Source organism: Electrona antarctica, assembly GCF_951216825.1.
Source record: "Electrona antarctica genome assembly, chromosome: 8".
NCBI classification, from domain to species: domain Eukaryota; kingdom Metazoa; phylum Chordata; class Actinopteri; order Myctophiformes; family Myctophidae; genus Electrona; species Electrona antarctica.
In genome coordinates, this window is record NC_136789.1 from 23,776,674 (window position 1) to 23,785,985 (window position 9,312).

A 9,312-nucleotide genomic window follows, 5' to 3' on the forward strand; every position below is an offset into this window, starting at 1 on the left:
GCTTAATTTTCATAGTTTTGTATTCTCTTCTGTAGTCTCTAATCATGTCTTAGATTATCAAGTATTTTGAATCATGTTTATATATATATTTATTTATATCTTGTTATAAAGTCTTTATTGTATTTTATATAGGTAGAGGCCTCGTATAAGCCTCCAGGGCTTCTTGCCTCCTCCTGGCACTTTCCCTTTTTATTTTTATGCTTTAATGTATTGCTCTATACTGTGCTAAAATAAAAATCTAAAAAAAAAAATCAAAACATTTGTGGAAAGCCATATTGAAGAGGTGGATTTTGAGAGCGGTTTTGAGGCACAAAGCGGACTTCATTTGTCTGCAGTGTGACAGGGAGTGCAACATTCAGTCTCTAGGTACATTTGGACAGAATGACAGACAATCTGGCAGATGTTGTCGAGGTAGAGTATAAGTGTATCTAGCAGTTTCACAGTTAAATTATTGATGAGACAGAGGGATCCTTCACAAGCTAATAATCTCATCAATCATCTCATCTCCTTGTTCTCACTCGTTCCAGGTTGGAAAGGAAGGTCGTAGTAAAATAGACTCTGCTTTGGAAAATATTATTTGGCATAAAACTGCATATTTAGAATTAGTGCTGTCCATAATACATTTGCATGCATCCTGCTCGTATGCAACACACACAATGCACTGCTTCTCTGTTTTTATCATTGAAGTTTGAGCCAATAAAAAACATGCGATTAGTATGCGATTAATCGTGCGATTAACTACACAAATCATGCAATTAATCACAATTAAAGAATGTAATCGTTGGACAGCACTATTTAGAATGTAAAATGTAAGATTATAATTGTCTGTTCCCTTACAACAGCTGCCATTCTACAATCATATTAGGGGATCTTGGTAAAGACTGGACAATGTATTGAACCCAGCACAACTAATGATAATGAATTTATAATGCACCATGAAACCACATGTGCACACTGCTAGTACATAATGTACCAACCACACTGTGGCTAAACAATAGCCTCAGACGTACTGATCTACAGTTAGATAAGATGAGAATACACAGACAATCAGAGACAATTATTGACTTACTCATCCATGTTGATCTGTGCATTACAGACTAGCAAAGTCTGTTTTTTTAGAAAATAGAACTTGTAGTATAATGGATGGTTTCGGCGTTTTTGCATTTCATAATAGCATGAACCTAAGTACAGTTCATAAGTACAGTTATGTACAGTTATGTATTTTGCATTTGTTTATAGCAGTATATAGCAAATGTTTATAGCAAAAATAGACAATACAGTTACAAGCTAAGCCGATACCATGCAGAGAGAGAATGACCAGCATCCTTTCTTTCTGTATCTCTCCTCATACATACAGTACACACACACATGCGCACGCACACAGTCGCAGCCACACACACACACACACACACCCTGAGAGTTTGTACCCCTAGCTGTTATTAATCCAAATGGAGCCACATAGCGGATGTATGGCTGTAAAAGGCTTGGGGGTCTGGGGTCTGGGCTCGTATGGCACTGCACGATAGGGAAAGCTCATTACTGAGGGAAGGGGAAAGGGACGAAATGTACGCAAAGCGCACTGAGATCACAGGAACAGAGCAGACATTTGAGCCTGTTTCAAGAACATGAACTGTCATGCCATTTTTAGTTTCAATCCCAAATTGCAGCAACAGTTAAGCCTATCAGAAGCTACATGCAATGAACTACATTTGTGTAACAGTAGTCTGATGGAACAGTAGACATGCCGTTTAAAACCTTAGCCTATGGCCTGGGCCATGGCTCAATGGTCCAGGCACCTTGGCTGGTAATCCAGTCTAGCAGTGTGCCACGGGTTCGACTCCCGATCCCGACGGCCTTTACTGCATGTCTTCCCCCCATCTCTCTCCCCATTTCCTGTCAGCCTACTGTCTGTCCCTCCATAAAAAAATATAAAATAAAAACTAAAAAAAAACGTAGCCTATATCACAATGTTGGAATACATTACACAGCATTGTAGTACATTTAACTGGCCCACATGTGCGTTCCTCTGCCACGTGCGTGCGCAGAGCAGACAGCATTACATTCACAGAAAACCGCACACTGATACAGTAGAACCGCAGAATTCTCAATTAATTGTTAACTGTTTTAATTTTTGATTCATCGATTAACGCTAAAACGTTAACATCGAAAAAGTTTATGTTTAGTTGAATCCGTCCCAAAAAGTAAACAGCATGCCATCTTGAGAGTGAGAATGTGAGCCGAAACTACTCCCAATTTTCTCCATTCATGATCACTGCGTACAATAGAAGGCCTAACTTTGATCACTCCATGTATCCATATTATACAACAGGTCGTTTCGAGGAAGCAATCTGATTGGTTGAAACAGCTTCTAGCCGTTCCTTGAACCAGTGCAAAGGAACAATCAAAACAAGGATTTCAGCTGTGTTCCTCTCCCAGAGCACAGAAGACTCGGTGGCTATGCTAGCTAGTTTCTTGGGACATTTGTGGTCGTAGTGACTACATCTGTCATTGAAAGAAATATGATTTTTCGGCGATTATCTTAGTTTTACGGGTAACTGTTGTATAATTGCAATATTACACTCGAGGGTGTGGTTTATCATCATTAATGCACGCCTGTGGTGCCGTGGGAACTCGTTCCGCCTGCAGTGCCGTGGGAACTCGTTCCGAAAGGTATCGCAGAAGTGAAAGATAAAGAATAAAGAACACCCTCTCGTATAATATGGCTTAATTATGCCCCAGTGAGTAGATTACATGGGCTCCATCGGTTTTTCGGCCACTTATTTATCACATTACATTACACTGTGCATGGGAGTGTGCTGCTATGAGTGGGATTATAATGTCGAAGAGAATTTACAATTTGCAAGAACGGCAATTTTCCTTATAGCCATGATGTTCATATTATGAACTCCTGTACCCAAGAGAACAGGCTAATTACAGGGTCTTTTGCAGTACCTTTCAATATAATGCAACATAGTAGTTGGCAGAATGCCTGAAAGAGCATTAGACAGCACGAGCCATGTCGCCAAAAAAAAGTATTGTTCATCACGCCATCTCTTCCTCATTGTCAATTATTACGTTGTGAGATTACAATGTATTTTTTTTTTATAATATTTATTTTATTTGGAAAAAGCAGTACAATAACAGCATTTCTATGTATACATAGGACACGAGTGCAGTTCCCAGGATTATTTTTTTCCACCCCTCTTCCCTCCCTCCCCCCTCCAAGTGACTCATATTTCTTATGGGGCGGCGGTGGCTCAGGGGTAGAGTGCCTGGATGGTAACCGTAAGGTTGCCAGTTCGAACCCGGGCTCCCGCAGAGTTACTGTCGAAGTGTCCTTGAGCAAGACACTGAACCCCTAATTGCTCCCGATGTGCTAGTTGGTGCCTTGCATGGTTTCCGCTGCCATCGGTGTATGTATGTGTGTGTGAATGGGTGAATGTAATGAACAATCTCTGTAAAGTGCCTTGGATAAAGGCGCTATATAAATGCACCATTTACCATTTACTCCATCTCCAGTGTCTCTGTAACATCCTTGCTTTCTTCAGGACTACATATGGCATCAAGTCAACACTTAACAGGGGCAAAGGGCAATATCGCTTCAGAGTGAACATTTCAGAAGGAGAAAAAGAAGAAAGAGTGGGCAGACAAAATAAAAAAGACAAAGACAAAAAAACAACAACAACCAAGCAACGAAAGTATTTACAATATTGCTGAGGGGAACAAAAACAAAACAGCTTTGGACTTCGACCATGAGAAGAGGAAGGGTGTCTTAAACATTTTCTACAAAGATCATAAAGCAGGCTATTAGGACCAGTGAGATCACACAAAGTCAGCTCTCAGAGGGGCAATGTGGAGATTACAATGTCTATCCTTATTTCTTTAGGTATACAGTACTGGTTGCAAGGGTAATATCTCCCCCCCACACATTGTCTCCCGAATAGTCATTTAATTTCCCTGTGTGTACTGCCAACAACAATCCCCCCACCGCCGTCGGCCTTACAGTGCACTGCAAAGTATGAACAAAGTGACAAAACGACACCAGCCATAGAATGAGAAATCTACAGTATCTGAAAATCATTGTTGAACTTCAGGATACTTGTTGTGAAAGTTAATATCCAATCGAACACTGGCTGGATATGAAAACAATGATTTCATATCAATTCAATTGGATTGATTCTCATTTAAAATAAATGAAATAAAAGCACTCATTTCATTTGTTTAGTAGTTCATAGTTATTTGCAGATCTTTCTTATGTGCACACACGCGCACAAACACACACACGCGCACACCCACACACCCACACACACACACACACACACACACACACACACACACACACACACACACACACACACACACACACACACACACACACACACACACACACACACACACACACACACACACACACACACACACACACACACACACACACACACACACGCACAGACACACACACACACACACACGCACAGACACCTACAGTATTTGTGCTCAGTAAATCACCCAAACCCAACATGGTTATTCTTATTCAGCACTTCTTATTGAACACACTGTGGAGCAGTTTTTAATATTTAAACACAGTTTAGAGCAGCGTTCTGCTGTTGTTCTGAAAGGAGGGTTTGCCCAGCACCCGGTCCAACCCATTTTGGGCGGGAACCCCTTTTGGTGTTAGCATTATGTTATGCTTTAGCTATTGAAAAATAGCAGATCTACAAGCTCATAGCGTGCCACTGAGTGGCGCGCTACAAGCTTGTAGGTCTGCTATTTTTGAAAAATCGAAGAACGACATAGCTTTTTCAGAAAACTGGAACCAAGCCTAGGCCCTAGGCCTAGGGGCCCAAGCCCCTAGGCCTAGTATTCAATCAATCAATAAATAGCCTGAATGAGATGAGTACACTGTAGAAGAATGTAAGGTTTTTACTTAAGATTTAAATTGACATCATATTTGATTTGGCTTTTGTTCTAGACTAGAGGTACTATAGACACGGTGACTATTACCGTGACTATTACCGTGACTATTAAATAATACAGATTAAATAATCTGTATTATTTTGAGACCGTTCTGATACCGATATGGCATTTCTTTTAATAATAAAACATGCTTGATGATTATTTGATTAATCAAAAAGCATGTTATCGATAGAATAATCACAAAGATATAATATAAATCCACCTCCATCCTTCACCAAAAACAACCAACCTACCATCACTGCTAATAATGCTGTAGCCTAGACACCACTATGATGAACTGAATCTGAGTGGAAGTGTAAATCTGACTAATATTATTTGGAAGGCAATGGGAATAATCCCATGGGTGTTAGTGTTTTCTGAGAATATAATACAGCCGCGGACACATCTCACTGGGATTATTATCTGACGCACCGGATGTATCCACAAAGGCAGCGTGACAGCGGGTATCCTGTTGGTAAATCTGTTTTGTTCGTTGCATATTATGGTGGCTGCACTTTCATTGTCACAATGACAAGTATTTATTTCAGCAGGTTTAGGTACAAGGTTAAGAATCAGAACATCAGAACCAAAATGTGAACCCAGAAGTATATGCAAAGACGTCAAGTTAGTTTGAAACTGCTCTTTCAATATCACAAGAAAGATGAATCCTCCTGTCAATTCAATTAAAGCAGCATAAGGCATTATAAAATGCCAGGGGTCTCACACAGACAGAGTGCTACTTAACCTGCTTCTACTGTACAAAGGGAGTGAACATCGATCTTCAAATTACCTCTTACAAACATCAATAAAGAGAGAAATAAGGCAAAGAACGCGCAGGAGAAGCAGCCTACTTAAAGAAATCACAGAAGAAAGCAACTGAACCCTTTGAACAGCTTCTGGCACAAGAAGATACAGTAGTGCTATCTGAAATGATGATCATTCCGTAAGAAACCTTACAGAGAAAAGAGTTATGTTCCTTGTCTTGAATTTTGGGTCATGCAAAAGCAGTACCAGTTTGCTGCTCCAAGAATCAGCTAGCAGGGTTCAAGCAAAGGACATAAATTGCCAATTACACATCATTTGTTTTCGTCATCTTCTTATAATTTTTAAGTATAGAATTGTAGCCCTATAATAGATATGACTACCAACAATGACAACCGTGGCAATTAATTACTCTCGAGTGCATTCAAGTTTCAAATGAGTCACAGAAAATGTATAAGATTTACATGTTTTTGTTAATTTACTAATAAAATTAGTAAAACAGTAAAACACACTGACAGTAATTTCCTGAGCTACACAGAACGCATGTTACAGGAACAATAGCAATGGACGCTTCATCATTTTGAATCCGCAATAGCAATTTGACAATCTTTTGTAGCTTAAAGATTAAAGGCGTATATGTGACCAGACAGGTCATAGTTCAAATCCCAGCAAATGGTTGCAAAATAAGGGCAAAATAAGGGCACCAAAGTAATACTTTCTCTCAGTTCACACAATTACTTCCACTGCTCTTAAACAAGGCACGTCATCATCACCTGTTCCTGGATAAGCTCTCAAGTTGGTCATACTGTAAGTCAGTGGTTTTCAACCCTTTTCAGGACCATTATATATTCTGCATTTGAGCCACGGACCACCATTTGATGAGATTTAGCCTCCCAGACCAAAGACTTAGAATATTTTGTTATCGTCGGATAGGATTTTGTCCACAATTCCATGCTATATGTATTGATGATGCCACCAGTCCGACTATGTGTCCGACGTGAGCATCGGAATGGTAGTGTGTCGGAATAGCTGGCTTCGGAAAACCGGTGTGAAACCGTATTGATGTGGTACCGTAGGAGAGATACTGTAACAGATACTGTAACAAAATAACAATTCTTCCACATTCTATAATTGTGTATATGTCTTGTAAATTAAGTAGTGCATGTGTTTAACAATAATTTTACTCTTGAGAGCGTAACACTCTCATGAGTTAACCCATTCAGGCCTGACGTCGAAATTTAAAAAAGAAAAGTTTTCTAAATCATGACAATTTTCGGAAAGATTTGAGGCACATTTTAACGATTTTTCAAAAATAGCAGACCTACAAGTTCATAGCGCGCCACTCGGTGGCGCGCTATGAGCTTGTAGATCTGCTATTTTTCAATAGCTAAATTATAACATAATGTTTAAAACACCAAAAGGGGTTTCCGCCCAAAATGGTTAATGTGGTTAAACGCTAACGTGACATGGATGCGTTCCAGGTCTCAATGGATTAAAGATCTATAAGGGACCATTTGGTTACCAACTCTCCATCATTTGGGAACCACCTCGAACATGCTCAAGGACCACTGGACGTCCCCGGACCTCTGGAGAGGACCCGGACCTCTGGAGAGGACCCGGACCTCTGGAGAGGACCCGGACCTCTGGACGTCCCCGGACCTCTGGACGTCCCCGGACCTCTGGAGAGGACCCGGACCTCTGGAGAGGACCCGGACCTCTGGAGAGGACCCGGACCTCTGGAGAGGACCCGGACCACTGGGCGTCCCCGGACCTCTGGAGAGGACCCGGACCTCTGGAGAGGACCCGGACCTCTGGAGAGGACCCGGACCACTGGACGTCCCCGGACCTCTGGAGAGGACCCGGACCTCTGGAGAGGACCCGGACCTCTGGAGAGGACCCGGACCACTGGACGTCCCCGGACCTCTGGAGAGGACCCGGACCTCTGGAGAGGACCCGGACCTCTGGAGAGGACCCGGACCTCTGGGTGAGAACCACTGGACAAGGACTGCACAGGACAGGGACAGTGGTCCATGGGTGAATAAAGACAAAACGTAACAAACATACAATAAGCTAATTAAATTAATCATGGTTTAACGTACATACATGTTATACAGTAGCTTACATGGCTATGTATTGGCTGACAGAGCAGCATGGACTAATAAGAGAGAACAGCTTAACAGACAGAGAGTAAGAAAGAGGATAATCTCCCTGACCACAGTCAGGGAGTTGAATGGTCCATATCCTCTGTGTGTGTGACCCACAACACACACACACTCACACACACACACACACACATGTGGGTGTGCATGCGTATGCAGTGTGTCTCTTAGTGTGTGTAGCACATTAACCACCACATCACAAAGCACACTGGCACCATGACCCACTTCTCGGCTCCACTGAGACAGACAAATCCAGCCGCGTTGCAGCTGGACCGTCCAGACCGATTCCGGGAAGATGCCAGCCCACTGAGCCGAGACATGAAACTGGAATCTGCCTGCTCCTCTGACCAGCCAACTGGACCTAATGGAAAACTACCGATTGGCAGCGATGGCATTGGCAGGCACTGAGGACTAAGGAAATGGTGCATGATGGCTTATTGATGTTTAATGGCACTGTTATTTATAAGAAAAATGCTATTTACTTGGTCTGCTGGTGTACTGTAGGTTGTGTGTGTTTGTGTGTGCGTGCGTGCGTGCGTGCGTGCGTGCGTGCGTGCGTGATGATAATCACATTTTGTGTACACTTGCCAGAAATGTTAAACAAGGCACAAATGTCAATGCACATTATGAAAAGGTGGGCTCACTATCACAGTGTGATCCCTTCAACACCATACATTACTAGAAAGGACCATATAAAGATGCATAGTGAAGTGCAACTCTGACTTGATGCCCTGGCCGAAGTGGCTGTGGCTGAGGAGCACATGTGTGCTTGGGCTGCAGCACTGGCACTGATATCTATTAGACCATGCAATATTTGCAATTTCACATGTAAAGCAGGAATTTGATTTTCAGAGCTTCTGACAGACCATCATTCGAGGAATCATAAACATTCCCACACTATCACCAGTAAAAAAAAAAATCACACCCGTGTGAACTGAGTGGTGTAAGGTCTTATATAGCCTGATCAGCTGTGGTCTGACGTAATGTCTGACGTAATGAAATCACACCCGGGTGAACTGGGTGACCGTAGCAACTCATTTTTTCTGCACAGACAGACTAACAAAGCCAGTTGTAGGAGTGGTTTACACCACTCAAAAATAGATATAACAACGCAAGCTTTCGTCACCTCATATATGAGCTGTCAGTGTCAATGTTATTTTGCATGGCTGTGTTGTTGAACACATACTAGTTGGTTTAACCTATAAAATCTAAAGAATCAAGTTTCTGGTGCTCGTAAGGAACTACAAACCCCACCCTTGACCACAGGTGAGTGGGTTTGTTTCCCGCCTTGGTAGCTCGAATACTGTATGTGGAGGTCTGTAATAACACATCATTTCCAATATGTCTTCCCATCTCCAACCATAAACAATAGCAGTAGAACACCACAGACAACAACCAAACCCTGTCTGTCAAAGAGTTGATTTCAAAACACTAC